The sequence below is a fragment of the Otolemur garnettii genome, unplaced genomic scaffold, assembly GCF_000181295.1.
Source record: "Otolemur garnettii isolate 467f Iridium unplaced genomic scaffold, OtoGar3 scaffold00021, whole genome shotgun sequence".
Lineage (NCBI taxonomy): Eukaryota > Metazoa > Chordata > Mammalia > Primates > Galagidae > Otolemur > Otolemur garnettii.
In genome coordinates this window covers 10,135,927-10,158,079 of record NW_003852416.1, presented here as the reverse complement: position 1 = coordinate 10,158,079, position 22,153 = coordinate 10,135,927, and positions in this window count along the sequence as shown.

The following is a 22,153-nucleotide window of genomic DNA, read 5'->3' as shown; positions in this document are numbered from 1 at the left end:
ATATCCTATAATAAATATATTATATTTATATATATATATCCTATCTGCTTTGCTGGGCTTTTATTCTACCTCTTCTTGCACTGAAGACTGCATTTTGGTCACATTGATGCCTGGAAGTTCCCCCAAATTGTGCTGCTGTCTCACTGGCCTCCAGGATTTGTTCCTGTTTTTCTCTCTGCTAATTCCCTCTCATTCTTTAGGTTTCCACTCAGATGTCACTTCCTCTGGGGGTTGACTAGACTGGCTTTCCTTCCTCTCAGCTTCCATCAACATGTGAGAACATAGTTATACATAATTCTCCATTTAGGAGTCTACCTGTTTCTCAAGACTGCAGGCTCCTGGAGCATAGGCAGAGCCAAGTTGGGTGCTTGACATCCCCAGTCAAACTCTACACCCGGACCAGGTGGTGCTCAGCTCACATTTGTTGAATGAAAGATGAATGATGAGATAAGAGATTGCATGCCAGTTAAGAAGATGGATTCCCTAGAAACAAACCCTGATGATTGTGACTTAACCATCTTCCTTGAACACCTGCCTGTTGTCTTCTACACAACCCATCGAGCAACTCAGTGAAGTGTCTGCCAGACTAGGGGTGTCTGGTAATGTCTGGCAAAGAGATGATCAGATCAGTACTCACTTTATTCCCCTGGATTGGTTGGATGGCCAGTCTCCCTGCCTTTAACTGTCACCATGGTAATCTTCCAATACAATCATCTGGCCACGTCATATGTCAGCTTAGCATCCGCTTCCTCAGTGAGCAGGAGATACCCTGACTGTCAGCTGATTCAGGTCTCAATGTCTTGGTAAGTTATCCAAGTCACTGTGCAGTTAGAAACCAGATGTCTTACAAACCCATTTTGTACCATAGCCTCTCTGAATTATTCAGGGTTATCCAGAAATTTATTATAAGGAATTAGTTCAAACGATTGTGCAGGTTTAGAGGCTCAATGAACTGCTATCTACAAGCTGAAGACCCAGTGAAGTTGGTTGAGAGACAAAAAGCTAAGGATATAATACAGTCCAAGGGCCAGAGACGATGAGGTGGCAAGCCTCACCTCAAGTAGGCAGGCAGGAAGCAAAGAAGGCAGATTCCTTCCTCTGCCTTTTGTTCTATTCACGCCTCCAGAGGGTTGAGTGATACCCACTCACCCTAGGGAGGGCACTCTACTAAATCCACTGATTGAAAAGTTAATCTCCTTGGGAAATACCTTCCTAGAAAATAATGTTTAATCTGGGCACTCAAAAGCCAAGCAAACTGATATATAAAATTAACTGGCACATTCTCTCCATGCTCCCAGAAATTCTCTCTGAACTCCAGTCACATACACAAGGTGGCCCTGATGTCCAATGGGTTTGACTGAAGATTTTTTAACTTAATGATAGTACAAAAAGCATAGACATTCCATAGAAACTCTCTACATTGAATTCTGAATTTTGATCCTTTTCCTGGCTGGCTATTAATATATGCTGTACATACCTTCCTGCGATGCTGGGCAGTGGCAGCTCTCAGTCAGCCATGCTGCCTGAGGGTAATCAACCTACACAACCATTCTGCTTTTCGCTTTCAGCACAGTATTCAATAAATTACATGAGAGATTTGATGCTATTATAAAATAGGCTTTATGTTAGATGCTTTTGCTCAACTGTGGGCAAATAGGCTTTGAGAATGTTTAAGGTAGGCTAGGCAAAGATGTATTTGGTAGGGTAGATGCATTAACTGCTCTTTCAACTTATGATATTTTTGACTTACTGTGGGGTTGCTAAAAATTTTAAATGGGGAATTCTTCACAGAATAAGAAGCTGCACTTTTTCCATCCTGTGCTTTATCCAACACAGTGCTACCCTCTCCCTACAAATGGTCTGTGATAGGTCTTCAGTCAATGCTCCCTGAAAAACAGAATAGAAAACCAACAGAATGTGCTAGCGAGTGTTACTCTAAAGTTGCTATTGTTCCTCCAGAAGACATAAAGAGCAGGTCAGTAAGGAGATAAATCTCCCCTTTATCACTCAGATCTCAAATTATTTCTCCCAAGAAAACTTTGATGTCCCTCCGCCCTGGCTAGAGTCACCATTGTCACCATCCGAAACCATCTTCTGCATTTGATTGCTTACATAGGTGAGTATCACTTTTATCAGCAGAATGTGGCTGTATTATGAGGCAAGGACTTAGTTTCTCTTATCTAACATGATGCCTCCAGGGACAGGAAGAATGTATGTCATGATATTTACCAACTGCTAAATATTTCTTGGATGGCAAAACACACCAAAAAGTTAAGGAACCTATTTCAGGAGTTATTAGTGCCAGGTGGAGAAGTGACTTCCTCTGTCAGGGATAAATCTGGGATGTGGGGTTGTACACAGGATCCAGAGAAATGACCATGAGGACCCTACTTGGGCTAATTTTTTTACTAACCTAAACATATCTCAGCAAAATCTGAGATGCTTGGCCCAGTGCCCAAGTGGCTGAATGCCACCTCCCATTTAAAATAAGACCCTCTGTAATAACTCCTACAGATTCTGTAAACTGTGAATGTCATTTTGTTATTGTTTCCCTTTTGTTCAGGATTAATATTTGTTTCCCTCCAAATATTAATCCTGAACTCCTTAAAATGAACAGAAGTAGGATAGAAAGGAGGAGAAGGGAGGGAAGGAAAGGCAGATATTTGAAACAAGTATGGCTCCTTCAATTTGTGACCACAGACTTGGGGTTGCAAAATGGCCACATTGGGAGCAGTTTGCCAACAATAGATCTGTTAGCCTAGGAAGATGAAGAAGAGGATACTGTTGCCACATAGCCACCAAGGCTCAAATTTCGCCTCCTCCATTGCCATCTCTGGTCTGAATTCCCTATACAATTGGCACCTTTAACTTGAGCCCTTCTTGAAGATATCTTGAATTAGTGCTTTTTTTTTTCATGTCTTTGTGTGGGCTCTTTGCCCATTTTGGACAGATGTCCTGATTTATGATCCACATAGTCTCACAGCAGATAGCACCAAGCTGAGCATCTTATCTCCTGATTGACTGATACCAAAGCATACATGTGCCCCTGGCCACTCTGAATGGTATCATTTAATCTTGTCGACAATCTTCTAGGGATGGTATTATTCTATAGGTGAGGAAATTGAGAGTCAGAGAGGTCAATTAACCTGCCCAAGGCAACATACTTCATAGCAGGTAAAACTAGACCCCTACTGGGAGTCAGCCTGTCCTTTTCTCCTGTACCCTGATCTAATGAATGTGCTCCTGGCAGAAGAATACGCAAAGCCAGGCCCATTGGCCATTGATGATGGACATGGACTCCTGATTCTGAAGCTGTTCCCTCTCTGACTCATCCATGTGAGACTGTATGAGACTGACTTGCAAGTGAGAGCAGCAGATGGTGACCCCTCTGGGGCTTCTGGGAGGTCATGAGTGGGGGAATCCGGAATCTCCATAAATGTGCCAAAATTAATTGGCTGGGAACAGGACAAAAGCTTTTGTGCTCTTCTCTGTCTTGGGACACAGAGAAGCTGACAGAAGAAACAGGGAAAGAAATCTGGTGAGGGGTTAGAGGGGTGCACCAGCAGTAGACCAGATGTCTCTTCCCTGGAGTTCATCACAGGTGGCACATGATTATCCTGAGGGGAAAAAGCATATGCTCTCATTTTAGGAAGACCTCTTTATTTCTAGATATATGAGGGCTATCCAGAAAGTATCCAGCCATGGTTAATACTATTTTTCATATTGTATGGCTGGATACTTTCTGGAAAGCCCTCATATATGTTAAAAATTCCTCCCTCCCTTTCCTTTCTTCCTCCCCTCCTCTCCCTCTCTGGCTCCCTCCATCCTCCCCCCTCTCTTTTACTTTCTCTCTCTCTTTCCTGAACTAAGTTCTACCTTTGTCACTGAGGCTAGAGTGCAATGGCATAATCATAGTACATAGTAACCTCAAACTCTTAGGCTCAAGTGATCCTCCTTCCTGGCTCAGTCCCAGTAGCTGGGACTATAGGTGTATACCACCACACCTGGCTAATTTTTCTTATTTTTGTAGAGACAGGATTTTGCTATGTTGCCCAGGATGATCTCAAACTCTTGGGCTTGAGTAATCCTCCTACCTCAGCCTCCCAAAGTGCTGGGATTATGGGCACAAGCCACTGTGCCCAGCTTGTTGTATTTGTTATAGATTTGAGATCTCGCTTACTGCCCAGGCTCGTTTCAGAAGTTCTTTCCTGATCAGAGCAACCACTGTGGTATTTGTGATGGTTCATTTGACTAAACTAAGGAATATCCAGATAGCTGGTGAAACATTGTTTCTGGGTATGTCTATGAGGGATTCCTGGAGGAGGATAATGTTTGAATTGGTTGACTGAATAAAGAAGACCAACTGTTGCCAGTGTAGACAAACATCATTTACCCCACTGAAGGCCTCAACAGAACAAAAAGAAAAAGGGCAAATTCTCTCTCTCTCTTCTTGGGCTGGGATATCACTACTCCTGCCCCGACATTGTTGATTTTAGTCCAACCTGTAGATTTGGACTGGGAGTTATACCATCAGTTTCCTCTTCTGGTTCATAGGACTTTGGCTAAATTATGTAGACACACACATATACACACATATGTATGTATATATTTCCTATTAATTCTGTTTCTCTGAAGAACTCTGAGAAACATAGTATTTGTTTTTAAGTTATTATTTTTTTCCAACACAGAATTATAAAGAAAATATAAGCCATTTATGGAAAGAGACCAAATACAACAAATGTTACTACTTGTTATCTCTGTTGAGAAGTTATTAATTTTTAAACATACTTGGGATCATGCGTCATTTGTATATAATGAATAACTTTGCTTTACTCATTTAACTTATCATACACTTCATTCTGATGTCTTTAAATATTCTTCATGAGCATAATTTCCATTGACAACAATATCATGATTACTTTATGGACATATTATCATTTTTTTAACAGTGGACATTTCAATTGTTATGTTTCACTGAGTGTTTAGTAGTTGTAGTGTGGTTTTGTTTCCTTGGTGGTCACTGGGCGGCCACCCAAATATTATTCACTCTAAGGCCATCTAGAATTGTCATTCTCCCATGGCATTCTGAGTTTCTGTGTGTTTGTTATGTCATGATTCCATATGAGTGCTTGAGGAACTCCCCTGGGAGGTCATTATAGCTGAGCAGTAGTCCATGAGGATTTTCACCATAGTCTTCAGCATATATATGCTTTCAAGGAAAGAGTTTCTTACCCCCAACTAAGTCTTCTGAATTAATACAGTTCTCCAAGGAGGCCTGTGGGGAAATAGGGACTCTCAGAGATTTAATGATGTGCTATTGCTCACGTACTGCTGGTTTTTACATCACCCAACAGAGATTGGCAGTAATATACTCTTGATTTTATGTGTTTTCCTATGGAATAATGATGTTAATACCTCCAGGAAAGTTTACATCCAAATCTGAAATGAAGGTTGTCATTATTTAAAACATCGTGGTTTTATAATTAATCAAACTTTTCTCTCTGGCAATTTTTTTTTTTTTTGAGACAGTGTTTCACTCTGTTGCCCAGGCTAGAGTGCTATAACATCATAGCTCACAGCAACCTCAAACTCCTGGGCTCAAGCAATTCTTATGCCTTAGCCTCCTGAGTAGTGGGGACTATAGGTGCCTGCCACAAGGCTTAACTAATTTTTCTATGTTTAGTAGAGACAAGGACTCACTCTTACTCAGGTTGGTACTGAACTCCTGAACTGAAGGGATCCTCCTGCCTCAGCCTCCCAGAGTGCTGAGATTACAGGCATGGACCACTGTGCCCTGCTACAAATGTGTTACCATCCTTTTTAATTGACTCAATGCTTTATTCTTATACCACCTCAGCAGAGCAGGCTTGTAAAGTTATTGCTGGACTGGTTTTTTTTTTGAGACAGAGTCTCACTATGTCACCCTCAGTAGAATGCCATGGCATCAGAGCTCACAGCAACCTCAAACTCTCGGGCTTAAGAGATTCTCTTGCCTCAGCTTCCCAAGTAGCTAGGACTATAGGTGCCTGCCACAGTGCCTGGTTATTTTTTTTGTTGCAATTGTCATTATTGTTCTAGCAGGCCTGGGCCAGGTTGGAACCCACCAACCTGGCCTTAACCACTGAGCTAGGGGTGCCGCCTACTGCTGGGTTTCTATAAAATGAAGTTGACACGTGGTGCACAGATTAGGAAGAGGCTTTTCAGGAGACAGCCATGACGTGGTTCAGAGTCAGTGGAGACGTCCGTCAGCCTGACTCTTCAGCCTTGCAGGCAGCCTGCCTCTGTCTTGCATTTGTTCCGCTGCTTTCCTTGGCTTGCCTTCCTTGAAGAAGCACCTCATTCCTTCAATCTTCTGTATGTCTTCTCATCCCAAATGGAGATTATGAAATATTTGAGAACTTAGAGTCAAAGATAGGCCCAATATTAATACTATCAGTGAGAAAAATAACAGCAATAATATGGACAAATAGCATTTTCTTAGCCTGATATAAAACAGCTTTAGAAAATTTTGCTATTCTTATTGATCTGTATCATATGATATAAATAAAGTGGTTGTTCTCGCTGTGCAAACACAGCTTCAAGATGATTGTTTGCCAACAGCATGCCGTCACTAAGCCCCTCCAGTGTGCAAATTCTTGGTCTGCTTAAGGCAATGGCTTTTAATCGATTTTTGGATTATGGATCCCTCTGAAACTCTGTGGGTCCTCTGAGGGCACAGATCTTCCATAAGGCAAAAATACATAGACACCACCATTTCTGTACACTATTTCATGGGGTTTATATAGCCCCAAAGTTCAGTGAAAGCAAAGCAATACCCAACAGTAAAAATCCGTCCGAATAGGGCCATTCTCTAGAAAAGAAAAACCAAGGTCCGGAGAATAAATGGTTCATTTAAGTTTAACAAGAGAGCTACAGAGCCGAGACTAGAATTCAAGTTACTAAATATTGCTTTTTCCTGATTATAATGAGTTGCCTTTATTAGTGACATGTAACCAGGAGTTAGATTCAAAATATTGACCAGGGAGCATAGCTAGATACACACATAATCTGCTGCATCAGCTGATTTTGTCACCTGGGGGCCCTTGCTCCAAGACACTTGTTCTCTAGGATAGAAAAAAGCCTGGGAACTCCCCAAAGCCCCAGCTAAGCATAACAGCAGCTGCTGATGTGGAGGCAGGGCCATGAGACACCTGGGACAGCAGCTTTCTATGACCTCAGAAGGAGCAGCCATTCAAGCCTGAACCTGACTGAATGGTGCCCAGCTGTGGCTGACAGCCTGACCATCAACCACTGTGAGTAATGTGCTGTTTGAGGTTTGCTGGGAAACAGAGCAATTAATTCTTGTTTCCTAGGCAAGTGCTTTGAGTTAGACAATTTTCGTTATGGGTGTGGTTTAAATCATAGTCCCCAAAGTCCCATGTAGCATCATCAACCTTAAGAAGCAACAATGTGGGCAATGCTGGCTGGGTCTGTCGGGTGGTTTGCACAGTGGCTTTCATTGCAGGAGGTTTTCCCCACAAGTGTGATTTGCCGTCCTCATAGAGTTGCTGAGCATTTACCCTGTGATGGGACTTAGAGCTCACCTGATAGCAATCCAGTTGTGTCAGCCCTGCCTCTCCACAGCTCCACCCCACCTCCATTTTATAGTTATGGAAATAGGCCCAGAGAAGAAAAATGATAAACTCAAAGTGTAGGTGGATTTTGCACTGAAACTTGGTTCTATTGCTCCCAGCCTAGCCTTATTCACAATATTACTTTTTTAGTGGGCCTTTGAAATGAAATTTCATGATAAATATTGTTTTTTCTTCAGAAACTTCCTAAGCCATATTCTCTTCTATTATCCTATATCATTTTATGGCAAATCATATTATTAAATATTTCAAGTCAGATAAGATTCCATGGGGTAGAACCCTTGGGGGGAAGTCATCATTGCCTCTTGAAAAAATACCTTATATAGTGAATTACCTGAATTTTTTAGGGGCAATATTACTTGGGGCTGGATATGCAAAGGTCCTGTTCCCTGGGGTCTGAACTCAACAGTGTTGCAGAGGATCATTCTATGGCCAGGACCATAATTTGGTCATCAACAAAACTCTGAGGAATTTCAAAACATTTGATTGTAACTTTTTTATTCCCCCTAACCTTTCCAAAGTGCGAAGGAGACAGTCCCTGGACTCTAATGTTTCTTAGCACAAATAAAACTCACAGTGCTTTAGTCCATTTCACCCTCAATCTGTTATTGAAATTTTTGGAAACAGAGATTAAACAAGCCCATCCCCCATCCATTTACTGAAATTCTGTTAATTGCTAAATTACCCCATGCTGATTGTCTTTCTACCACATTTTTGTGTTCAAGTTGAGCTCCGAATAGATAGTGTTTTCTGGGTTGTGTCAAAAGGATTATCACAAATCCTCTCTCTAATAGCTCTGCAGGCATCAATATATATCAAAGTACTAGTTTAAGCTGCCATATGAAAACTAAAATTTTATTAGATTTGGACTAAAACATGATGTGACTTTTTCTATAGTTTATGTTCCCCAAGGCAGGGGCAAAATGGAATACCTTTTCCATGTACTTTCAGTTTTACTTAATGTTTTAGAACAGTGACATTTAAAACATACGAGTTCTGACAATTAAGTTTATGAATTTGCTACCATGTGCTTATGTTGGCAGAAATTACAAACAACTCAGTAAAGTTTCATAACTTTGGTATGTAAGTGTCTCTCAGCTCTGTTCATGTAGACATGTGGTGGTGTCTTGCTCAGTGGTGTTCATTATTGTTGTATATTTTGTGTCCTGTCCTGAGAATGTTGGAGCTTTAATTACAGCAAACATTCAAATGAACAAACACTAAATTTCTTATTAAATTTGGAAAGAGTGGAAGTAAAATCAGGGACATGTTAGTCCACGTTTATGGGGATAATGCCATGAAGAAAACAGCAGTGTACAAATGGATTAAATATTTTTCTGAGGGGAGAGAAAGGGCCACTGATGGTGAGGGTGGCCTCAATGGATTATGTGATAAAATTGTCAGCTGACTGTGAGAAGCATAGTAGACCAAGATCTATAGAGAAACAGGAAAATCTTAACTGAAAATCTTAGCATGAAATAGGTGTGTAGAAAAAAGGTCCCAAAGGAGCTCACTAAGGAACAAAATTAAAGGAGAGTCGAAGTTTGCCAGGACCTTTTGGAGAGGAAAGATGATGTTTTGGGTGATGAAACATGGGTGTACCAATATGACCATGAAACAAAGCGTCAAAGTGCACAACAGAAGTGACCAATTCTCTATGACCATCAATACAAATCAAGAGTCAAAATGATGTTGCTAACCTTTTTGATATCAGAGAGATTGTTCTTTATGAATTTATACCAAATGGACGAAGTTAAACAAGTTTACTATTTGGAAATGCTGAAAAGGCAGGGCAAAAAATGTTAAATGAAAACAACCTAAACTTTTCACCAACAACTCATGGCTCTTGCATCACAACAATGCGCCAGCTCACACAGCACTCTGAGGGAATTTTTAGCTCATAAACAAATAACTGTATTGGAACACCCTCCCTATTCACTGATTTGGCCCCTGCTGACTTTTTTCTTTACTCTAAGATAGATGAAATATTGAAGGGAAGACATTTTGATGACATTCAGGACATCAAGGGTAATACAATAAAAACTTTGATGGACATTCCAGTAAAAGAGTTCCAAAATTGCTTTGAAGAGCAGATGAGGCACTGACCTTGGTATATATCTTCTAAAGAGGGTGCTTTGAAAGTGACTAGTCAGTAATGATGTATGAAGCACTTTTTGTAGGATGAGTTCATGAACTTAATTGTCAGACCTCTTAGTTTATTTTTAACTTATATTTTTCTTATCATAGCATGGTATATAATCATTGTGCAAATTGAGAAATGAGAATAATAATAGCAAAATTATCTTACCCAGTCTTACCACCCAGTTACAATTTGATGTGCTTACATTTCTTGAAGGCTTTTTCCCCACAGAAATTGTCAGCATACTGCATATAAACTTTCTTCTTTTCTTTAAATTTAACATGACAATATTTGCTTTTTACAATGTTTTAAAGGTAGTTTTAGTATGCCACTTTTAAGAACTACATAATATTCTACCATGGGGGTATGCCAGGGTTATCTAAGAGCTATTGAGAGTGATTTATTATTTGTATTATTTTTGCTGCTGTAGATATTACTGCTTCAAAGATTTTTTGTGCAGTCAGGTGGGTAATTGCTGAGTACCTTCTCAGAAGTGGCATGACTAGTCCAAAGCGTTATTTTTGAAGGTTCTTGGTAGAAATGACTGGTTTATTTTTTAAAATAGTTAAACTAATTGACATCCTCACTAGCACAGTATGAGAATGTTCATTTCATCTCATCATATATATATATATACACACATACATATATATGATACATAAATATATGTATTTATGTATTTTTTCCAAGAGTAACTTCTTATGATTATGTAAACAAACATCTTTGATTACAAGTGAGATCAAACTTTTTCCATTTGGTTTTTAGCCAACTGTATTTCTTTCTCTGGGAATTATCTCTTCTGGTTATTTAATGGGTTGTAGTTTAAGATGGAAGCTGAGTACTGTGAGAACGCCATTGTCAGGCAGCTTGTCTGTGCAGAAGATAACAGAACACAAGGTGCCTGCCTTTTGTTGGGTCAAGTGGACTCTACCAGCCATACTTAGAGATGCACAAGCTTGAGGAATTTCCTTGTCTTTAAGCTGAGGTGTGTGTTCTCACTTATAACTGTAGGGAAAGAGTCTTTAATGAATCCCTACAAAAATGCCAAATGTCAGTTGCTGGCAATGGCATTTCATTTGGAACATGATCCATCATTAGCCTTGTTCCATCATTAGCCTTGAGGTCTTCATAAGAGGTGGATCATCACTGGAGATGAACTGTAGCTCAGCTTGGTGAAGGGATCCTGAGCAGTTTCTGCTCAACATGTGCCAGTCATGAGATGGCTGTACCCTGAGGGTTCAGTTTAATTGGTATCTTCTTCCTCCTGCTCTGCTTCCATTGAAAAGCAAATCAACTTGGGACATTTAAATGGAGCTTTCTCTGAAGTCTCCAGTTTGGTGTTCTCTCTGAGAAATAAATGCTCCATCTTTCAGGACTTAAGTAACTAGACATATTTGACACTTGGCCCTTCCAGCTTCATGGAAAGGAATTAAAGACCTATGAGGGTGGGAAAGGCTGAGTTTTCCACAGCTATTGTCACCTCAGCTCTCTTCCCAATTGTGTGTGTTTTCTCACTTGAATGAGTTCAACTAATTTGTGAAGGACCAAAGAGTAAAATTGTTCAATAGTAACATTTAGAGTTGAGACATAGTGTGATCATTTCATTAACTCATTGCATCCTAAAGCATCCTGAGTTAAAAACAAATGTGCTTTCCTTGTTGTCCTTATGCTGCTAAGACTTGAACCAGACATTTACTACTCATGTGGTCTTAAGAACACTGAGGTCTGGGAGAAGCCATTTACCCAGCTCTAAAGAGCTCTTGGTCTCTAAATATCTTTGCAATTCATTTTTTTGGAGACTGTGAGATTTTATGACTCATCCTCAGAAGAAGACATTCTTTGAGATGGTTTTCCATCTTGGGATCTCATCTGCTTATAATGTTGCCTAGTCACCTAGTGATCCAGGAAATTGCATATGACAAATGGATGGCTGGGATTGGGGTACAATCTGTGACTTGAGAGTAGTTTTCCTCTTTATGAATCCAGCAAAGACCAGATCCCAGGTTTTCTTTTCAGTTCCACATGCCAACTATCCCAGGTATAGTCACTATTTCTTTTTGACCCCAACCCAGAGCTGTATATTTTGGGTCTTTGTAGAGCTTCCCATACTATTAAAGGGAAGAAAGGCTGGGGGGACTCATAATTCAGAAGACCTCTCACTACAAACTCTAGAGTCAATGAAAGTATAGTTTCAGGCAGGGCTATATAATAAGTGGCTAGTCAGTGTCCTTGTAGAGGAGGATACAACATTGGCTGGGGAAAAATGGGTATTTCCTCCATAGGGTTGCTTTTTGGGCTTACTCTGTTAGGTCTGAGGTTCAGAATGACCTTTTAGAATATACATCAGATCATGTCACTTTCTTACTTAAAACCTCCTAATCATTTCTCAATGGACTTAAAATAAAACCCAGGCTCTATACCAAGATTGAGCTCCTGTCTCTATCACCAGTCTCCTTCTATGTCTGTCTATCATCCCTCTTAGATACGAGGTTCCAGTGATGCTGATCTTCCTCCTGTCTGTGGTACATGCTGAGATGGCCCACCGACAGCACCCCATGCTGAGATGGCCCACCTACAGCACCCCACAATCCCCATTCCCTGTGCTGATATCATGGCTGACTCCTTGCCATGTAGGGATCGCCTCTCCACTGAGCCTCCAATCTAAAGGGACCTTTCTCATTAGGTCATATTTAACATCTTGTTTCTTTCTTTTAATATAGTATAATATAGCATTATTGCCACCTAATGTATCTCACTTACTGATTGGGTTGTTTATAATCTGTCTCTCCCTAGCTAGATCATGGATCCATGAAGAGTGATATCTGTCTGCTATATTCACTTTTAGGCACTGTGTGTGCTGGTGAATAATCACTTAGATGCTCAAAAAAATATTTGCCAAGTGAGTACACTTATATCCAACAAAGCAGTGGCAGCCTCACCTCTGTCTTCCAAGAGCTCACAGTCAATCTGCTGGTGGCTGTGAAGCCAGGATGCTACCACCTTTTGAGCAACTTTACACGGCACATTCTATGACACAGTCTGCAGGGACAAACTTCACCTCACAAACTGAGAATTAATTACAATATCAAAGCAACCCAATATATTTATGTAAATTACTTGAGTTTAACTTAATTTCCAATTAGATTTTGGTCCCCTCCTCCCTCCCCCTTAGGAATTTTCCAAGGTGAACAGAAAATTTATTGTTCAGATTTTCTTGAAGACGCTTGTTAGAAAGCAGGAATGATTCTGCAGCAATAATATTAAAGTGGGGAGGGACGGAGAAGGTCAGCGACTTTTCTGAGCCATAATATTTCCCAACTCAGTTGACTTTTTCCAAATGTCTTTCTTGATGGTGCTGAAGCTTCATGCATTCATCAGCTAGAAAGGGGAGCAGATCAGCCAGAATGTGGGACTGCTGGCAGCTGCTTCCCAGAAAACCACTCTTCCAACTCTAGCTTCTGCTTAAGCCTTCGGGGCCAGGATTTGAAAGAGGGAGCTGTCTTTAGATATCTTTGTACTGCCTTCATTCTAGGGCTGCCGCCTGTCGCTGGCACTCCAAGTCAGGTATGCAAAGAAACCTCCACTCTCCGTTAGACTGTGGATCCCAACAAAATAGTCAGAGAGCTTGACTCCTGCTATGTCAACTTCCCTCATCCTCCCTACTCAGAAAAGGAAGAATATCTTCAGCTTCTTTCAAGCTGTCATTGTGAATAGTAGTGGAAGGGTGCAATTTGCCAAGTGGCTGAGAGCTGCCACCGTGGGCAGCATCAGCAGGAAGTCTCAATGACCGAGCTCCTTTTGGTGGAGTAACTTCTCCGGCTCAACTCCTGAGAACCCTCCTACTGTTCTGAGCCCATGACGCAGATCTCAGCAGAGCTCAAGCTCTAGGAAATAGGCGAGTTACTCAGTGCTGATTCGTCCAGTAAATGGTGAGAATGAGCAAGATCTCTCTTTTTAGGGCCTGCCTGAACCCACTCACGGAAACAGGAGGTGGGTGTACAGGGTTTGCTTCAAGGTGATCTCACTCAGGGAGGATTTTGCCATGAGCAACTTAGATTTTTCTCCTTTATATTACCCTAGAATAGTTTCTCAATATAGTCACGTCTTCCTCACCAACAATCCTGGGTGGAAGTTAATGCTATAAATTGGGCCATTTTTGTCATGCTCAGCTAAAACAGAGTCAAGAAGCTGGGTGGGGGGAAGGATCACATAGAACATATAACATTGATCCAAAAACATAATTTTCCATGATCCTGGCTACTAAAAATGCTTACTGTAACCTGACATCAGCTTTACCTATAGCTCTGGAGACAATTTGCTGCAATTGCTATTGCCCACCAGTCAGAGTTGCCAACTCCCCAAAGCTCTGCTAATACCAGTGAACTTTCTCTCCAGATCACATATAATGTTCTTCTTTTTAATAAAGCCCCCAGTCCTCTCCTTGTTCTTTAGACATAACCAAAGACCACCTGGTTTGTGTGTATACCTCACATTGCAATCCTTTTTTCCCAAATAAAACATATTTAGAGATTCATCTCTACCTTCTTATTTTGACTCCAACACAGTCCTCTGCCCAAAGTGATATCAATTATTCTGTTTCCCTCACTGGTGTTTCTCTCTGGAATCACTAGAGTGTCCACCAAAGGGAAGCTGTGAAACATTACTGGGGCAGAGCAGTTCTTTTCATGGCCTTTAAAAGTCAAGTCCTGATTAAAAAAAAGCCCAGTCCTTGCAAAGACAAGTGCATTGGAGGCTGGTTCTGCCTCCAGCTTCTTTAACAAATCAGTGATGCACAAATCTGTCCTTGAGCCATTTTTTATAACATTCTCACTGATCTTATTTCACAGAATTATATCAGTTTTGCAGCAAGTAACAAGGAAAGTCTAGCTCCTGAAATTAGCCAAAGCCCAATTAAAGTGTCCTGGGGCCCATTCCCTTCGCTGCAGTATCAGCGTGAATGACACCATGGTGCAGTGCCGGGCTGGCATTTTGTAAGCCAGTATCACATTTTAGGAGCGATTAAAATCTCCATCTCAGTCACCTGCCTGGCCAACCGCCAGTATTCATGAAACAAAAGAATTGCAGTCAATTCACATCCATTAAGAGAATGACTTGAAATACTATCAGTTTAGCCTCTGTGAGGTTTAATCTGATTTCAGGAAGGAAGAAGAGCTGCACAATTAAAGGAGAGAGGAAAGGCAGGAAAGAAATTCAAATGAGAATTTTCTTCCAAGCCCAAGGCCTTTTTGGTTCGTTCATTTCCATAAAGATTTATTAAGTACCTGTCGAGTTCTTATTACTGTGGTAGACCTTGGCAAGATACCAAGGAAGGAGAAAACACTAGCAATGCCTGTTCTTGGAATCTGCACTCTAGTAGGGGAGAAATAGTATATTGTTGAGGAAGCGGCAGAGAATCAGTGAATGTGTGTTAGCAGGAATTCCTTCAGCTTCCTTCCGATGCCTGGTACTATTGGGGAAAGAAAAGAAAGAAAATGAAAAATGATATTTGACATTTGCGTGGTATTACTATGTGCTTTGCATTGAGTCTATTATACACATTAACTCAGTCTTCACAACTCTGTGATGTACATACCATTTTTATCTCCATTTTGGAGATGAGGAAATTGATGCCCAAAGAAGTGAAGACAGTTGCTCAGGATCACACAATCAGCAAGAGGAGGAGCTAGGATTTACACATAGCAAGTCTGGCCCTAGACTAGAGCCTGAGGTTATAACCATTATTCTATGTTGCCTCCCAAGACCATGGGGGTAGTCAAGGATTTACATTCTCCTGGAGGAAATCAGTTAAGCTAGAAGTTGGGGATTAAATAAAGGTAGGTAAGGAAGATACAGTAATGAGGACAGGAAGGGGAAAGTGTCTGTGCTGAACTCTGGGCATGGATATGTATGCAGGGAGAAAGCAGGAGCAGAGGTGACTGAGAGCGTGACTGCCGTTGGTGGCTAAAGGATTTGCAGCTGATCAAGAAAGAAGAGTCATTGTGTCAAAGGGTGTGTTCACATGTGGACAGAGGCTTTAGCACTGGGGACAGAGGAAGGACTTGGAATTTGACAGACCTAGGTTTATGGTTTGATTTTGCCACATGCTCCTGAAGTCACCCTGAGGATGTTCTGTAACCTCTACTAACTGTATTCTTAACAGTGGTGAAGCTTGGGCTTTTTATGATCCCCAGACCTGGATAATGTATGTAGTCCCCATTAAGAATTCATTTATTTATCTCTTTAGAAATATTCACTGAATGCCAGTTGTATGCCATGTATTATGCAAGATGCTGGGACAACAAACAAGAGTAACATGATGGCTGCCCTCCTAGAACTTGCATTCCAATTGGGATGTGAAATAACAAATAGGCAGAAAAAATAATTTCAGATTCTAAGAGAGGTTTTAAAGAAAAACTCAAGATTGAGACAAAATTGAATTATCTTTGCAGTGTCTAGGACAGCATCTAGTGAATAGAAAAAAATCAGTGCATGTGGCTTTTATTGTGTATAACTTCCAGAAGCACCATCTTGGAATCCAACACATAGGAGGAAACCATGGTGTCAGATACCCTTCCTGTCCACTCTGCAGGCATTTCTTCTTTCTTACTTTCTTACAAATCCTTGTTTAGTCAAAGATTCATCTTCAGGAAAAGAGAAATATCCTAGCTTCTTTTAAAGCACATGGCAGTTAGTTGTGGTCATCCTTCTCACCTTGCCAGAGACTGGTTTAGAGGAAGTCACTGACCCAGTCTACAGAGGAAACTCTGGATAAAAGTTTCTTCCTCTGAAAATAAGCAACCAAACAAAAGGCACTTAGAGAAATAGACCCCACTCTCTCCTGCTGGCCCTTGCACATGACAGTTAAAAATGCAATATGTAAGAAGAAGAGTGGAAAGAATATGGGTTGGTGATGCTGTGTGGATATTGCATCACCTTGGAAACACTCCATCATACCTCCCACATTAGGTGAAATGAAGACAGTCAAAGCATCCTGACCAGTGGAGGCATCTATGGAAACAGTGAGAGATCATAGGAACAGGATTTGGTTCTTCCTAAGGACTGTGGATATGACTCTTTTTATGGGTAGCTTTGAAAGATCATCCCCATATTTGGCAGAAAAATCCTTAAAGTAGGGAAGTCTTTTCTGTTCCCATGGCTTGTCCTGGTGTCTCCTAAAGACTCCACTCCTTGAATGTGGGCATGCGTACCCCGTGGGACTCCCACAGGCAATGTGCTGGGAGTATAGGAAGCCCCAGATATATGCTGTACATCTCCAAGGACCCAGTTCCTACCAGAATGTGGGAAGAAATTCTTTCTAAAATGCAACTTTATGAGGATAGGGACCATAATGGTTTTGTTCACTGCTTTTTCCTCAGTGCCAAGAATAGTTCCTAACACAGAACAAGGGCTCTACCAAGATCTGTGGCATTAATAAATAAGTGGGTTGAAATAAACATGAATGTTTTAGAATTACATAAGCATAGGATGAATTTTTAAAATACCTATTGGGGGTGTGTCTTCATATATTCTACCACTAGTAGCCTCAGTAAAAATGTTTTAAGAGTTGTTTCTTAAGAATAATCCAACCTGAATTTAATTTGAACCTCACCCCATATTGTTTAGACCATTTTCTAGTATTTTTTTTTCTTGGATTGCATTCCTATACAGACAGCCCTCAAACCTCTAGGCCAACCACATCTTTGATTACGAGGGAATAGCCTCACACCCTGACAAACCAATGTTTTCCTAAATCCCTTTCCATAATCCAGATCTACATCTTTAGTTCAGAATAACTAGAAGGAAATAGGATCTTGAACAGCAACAGCTGGGTGGCCTTTGCTGGTGCCATTGTTCTCCAAAAGCTAGAGTCCAAGCCTTCTTTGCTTTTCGTATTTCCTATTGTTATAATATCCCTGGGCCAAGTCCTGGTTGTGTCACTTACTGGGATAGTCTTAAAAGTTTCCAAATCTCAGCTTCTCCATCTGTAAAAATCAATAATATAATATTATTGATAGTAGGTCCTTTATGAGGTTATAGTAAATATTAAAGAGATTAAAAAGTATATAGTATCTCTTATAATATTTAGCTAGTTTATACTGAAAGATTTACTGTTATTACTATGTGACAGGTGCTTAGTGCTTATTTAAGGATTTATTGGATGATCCATTCTCTGATTACTGAGAAAAGTCTCAGCTCTTCTGGCTTATCTAGGCAGCAGTACTTTGGCTGCATTTGAAGCATAGAATTTCTCAAATCCTGCTTGCAAATGTTAGAGAGGAGGAACCAGTGGTTTCAGGGAGATGGAAACTCAGGGGAGGTTGGGCCAGTTTCTACTCTGAGTGGCTCAAGGTCCTGGATCAACAAGAGCCCCAGGATAAGAAGGACATAAAGTAAAGAGTTGCCAGGGGCTTTTGCGAAGGCAAGGCCTGCAACACAAGAAGAGTCCTATGGAAGGAGAATTTGCCAGAATCTGGACACCTCTGGACCTTACAGAAGGTCAAGCAATGAACATGAAGAAGTCGGAGAATCACCTGCCCTCTGGGAGGAGCTGGCCAACCCACAGTTCCTTTAGTTCATTTGGCCCTTTGCATTGGTCCACTCTCACCCTGAGAGCACTACTGGGGGGATCAACAGGGGATTTCAACTTGTTATCATCCTCCTGGCCCCACCAAGACATAAAAGAAACTACCAACAAGGTCATCAGCTATTTGCTCACTTCTCCATCCTGAGTCCTGGGCCACCAGGGTGACCCCCAGGGCCTTGTTCACCGCTGATGTCCAGTCACTACATAAAGCTTACTTAGAACAGCGGGTGGCAGATGGACTGTTGGAGCTGGGTGATTCTGCAGAGCCATTGCTGACACGCTCCTCAGGAAACAGATGGGGAGATGGGGAAACTGAGGACCACACAGAAGGGGCTTGTGCAAGTCGCATGGCTCATTGATGTTAAATTTGGGCCTGATTCTTCCTCTTATGTTCTTTCGAATCCTAAATGTGGTCAAAAGCTTACTTTTTCTCCGGAAGACAAAAAAATATCCTCTGCCCATAAAAGTTGATTTTATACAACAAACCTCCCAAAAGAACACTTGAGCACATCTTTAACCTGGATCTAAAGAACTCCTAATCATGGAGGTACAGATGAATTAATTCTTGCTGTCTTCTTTTCCTGAGCCAACAGTAGCTGTTTTGTAACCCCTGAGGTTTGTAAACCTATATATATATATATATTCAATATTGTCCTGTGATGTGGCTTTAATAAGAACCTGGGCTAGAAAGGTCTGCACAGAAGGTTTTATGACCCATCCACAGGTCATGCTGGGAATATGGACACATCCTGTGCTCCCCGTGCAGTGCAGGCTGCTCTCAGCCCTTTCCACATCTTAACTCACCTAATCCCCACAGCAATTCTATTGATGCACTTTGTAAATGGAGAAACGGAGGCATGGGAAAGCTAAATAATCAGCCCATGGTCACCCAGCTTAGAAGCAGCAGGGTCAGGATATGGATGTAGCAAGTCTGACTCCAGAGACCACACCTTCAATCCGGCTGCAGCAAGGGATGTGCTAGAACTGTTATTTTTTCATTTATTATTTTAATCATCGATTACAAATTCTGTCTCCCTTTCCCCAGTGGCTAGAGGTGGAATGGGGTCAGAAAGGCAGAGGCTCTGCCAGGCAGGAAAGAAACTGAGGTTCTCTGGCCCTCTCCCCCCCTTCCATTGTGCTGTGGCCTTTAAAACCTCATCTCCCCTTCAGGAGGTGACTGCCTGCTCCTTCATCACACTCTCAGAGGCTCCATTCCCCATGCTGAGGTCAATACTGGATGGAGTTTTCATGTTCCCTTGGGGTAAAACTTGCAGATTCTCAGTGGTGCAGTGGAAAAATAGCCATTTGATCTTTCTCAACTCTGTATGAATCTTACAAACTAGTCTCTGGAAACCACTCACGTGACAGGAATAAAGAAGAGGGAGCCAAGTCCTCCTGAGATGAGGGTTGAAGATTAGAATAATTCATCAAGACCTCCCACCTCTGCCACCCTAAACCCCCCACCTCCACTCTGCCTGAGCCCTCCTGTTGCCTCTGATTATGTGGATTTGATTAATTTCTCAGGAAAAGATCAGCTTTGCTAGAGCCTATGTTGTGTTTTCTCCAAATCAGGGCAAATAATATTACTTCTCCAAATGTTGCTATTAGAATGAGATTTATATTTACCTGGAGAGGCTGCTCCTGAGAGAGATGCTGTGAGAAGTTTATGCTACAGACAGAATAATCCGCCCTGCCTGAAATGTGATTTGCTGCAGAGGGCTGGTTGGGGGGTGGATAAATGAGAAAGATAAACGTGATGACTCCTGGTGCTTTTCAGTAACATGATTATTGCTGGAGCACAGATCTGTCTTTCTCTCTTTCTGTGTCTCCCACTTTCTCTGCTTATGAATAAGCCAAAAACAACATTTTTCAGCATAGAGGATTGAGCTGGGAAGGCTGCAACATGTGCCCTTATCCACACTGTTGTCCCTGCACATGTGTGGGGTCACCCATGCACTTGGCCCCCACACATGTGTGCGCAGGCATGCCCAGGCATGTGCACACTGCAGTGGTTGGGCCTCAGCTTGGACATCCTGGGGTGCAGAGGAACAAAATTTTTCTTGCTCCTGTCATCTTATCTCCACCACCAGGTAGAGCACATTGGGCCTTAGAGGAACTGCCCGGTGTAATGGCAGGAAGCAACTTGCCTCACAAGATAAAACTGTAAAACATAAATTTGGCCCAAACCCCTTAGGTGTGCAGAGTTTTGCTGTGAGTGATTTCAAGTTATAGAAAAGAAGGATTTCCTGGGTGTGGTTGGCTTTACAGTGTTTAGTCATTCAGTTTCAGAACTAGAAAGAGAATCCCAGAGTTCCAGATTCAAGCTGGGCCTCCATCTGTTGAACACGGGTGGAGTGTTCACTTAGGTGCTACACTGTTCTAGGTCTCTGAGGAGGAATCCCATGTAGTCCTGGCTCCACAAGTAGTCAAAGCTTGACTGCAAGTAGATGGCTGGTGAGCTGAGAAAGTCGCTGCCAGAGAGGTGTCATCTCTGGCTGGGGGATGCGGGAAGGTCACTGTGGACCTAACCTTTGAGTTGTACTTGGGAGGAGATGTAAGATTTGGACAGGAAGTAATGGAGAAGGAAGGGCAAGTCTGGCAGAAGAAATAGTATAGCAAACTATCTCAAGAATGGAAAAAAAAATATCCAATGTACTCAATACTAATATGAAACCAATATATAAACAATTACATGCCCTCGGGGGGAGGGGAGGGAAGGAGGGTAACTGGCTGGATCTCACCTAAAGTGCACAATGTGAGGGTGTTCACTGTGCCCTCTGGACGAAGGGCTCAACTACAGCTTGAGCTTTACCTTGGCAGTGAGAACAATAGAACCTAACAATTTGTACCCTCCTAATAATTTGAAGTTAAAAATATATGAAGAAAACGTAGGGAGAAAGGGAAGTCAGGAATGTGTTTGGGAGATAAATAAATAGGCTGTTTGGGGGCATGGAGCATGTGTGAGGATGTAGGGGAAAGTGAGGCAGGAAAATTAATGTTCCCTTTTCTGTCTTCAACCCCTTCCACTTTAGCCTAATGTGGTCATGCCCCACATTTCTGGGCTGAAGGAAGCAATCACTTTCACCAAGTAAGGATGGTGAGGTAGCGCCAGGTAAGGATGGTGTAGGGATGGTGTGCTCAGGAGAGGTAGTTCCTGGAGGCTTCCGGGGGGTGTCTGGGGAGAAGACCTGTCCCCCTGCTTCCTGCCTGCTACCTTTGCCCATGCGGTTTCCTTTGGCCTGGGCTCTTTTTCCTTTTCCCATCACCATTTACCTAAATCATACTTATCCTCCAAGAGGCAACTCAAATGCAAGTTTCACAGGAAATTCTTCCTTAATATCCTCAGCCAGAAACAACCACTCCTTTTCTAGAAATGTGAAAGCTGTGTTCCTATGAGACGTTGATGGGATTCTCCTATAAACAGTGGGAAACCCCAAGTGATTAGCTGTGCCCCAGTTCCCGACTCTGTTTGGTCTCTGTGTGTCTATTCCTGTAAAAAGTTCTTAATATGGATCATAATTCAACTGCCAAACTGGGGCTTAAAAAACATAAAAATGTATGAAAAAAGAGAAGATCAGAGGGTCAAATGTCACAGCTCTGAACTTTGAATCAGCTCTATTGCAAATGTGGCTGACAGGGTGAGAGGGTGACATGTTATTCCAGCTCTCTGGTTAGGAATCTTGGAAGGAACCAGGCATTCCTAAAACTCTGAGTCTTCCATAGAGGCTTTGAGAACAGGATGCGCCACCACCTGGAACATGAGGCGTCCTCAAGTCTGCTTATCCATGGACTAGAAGA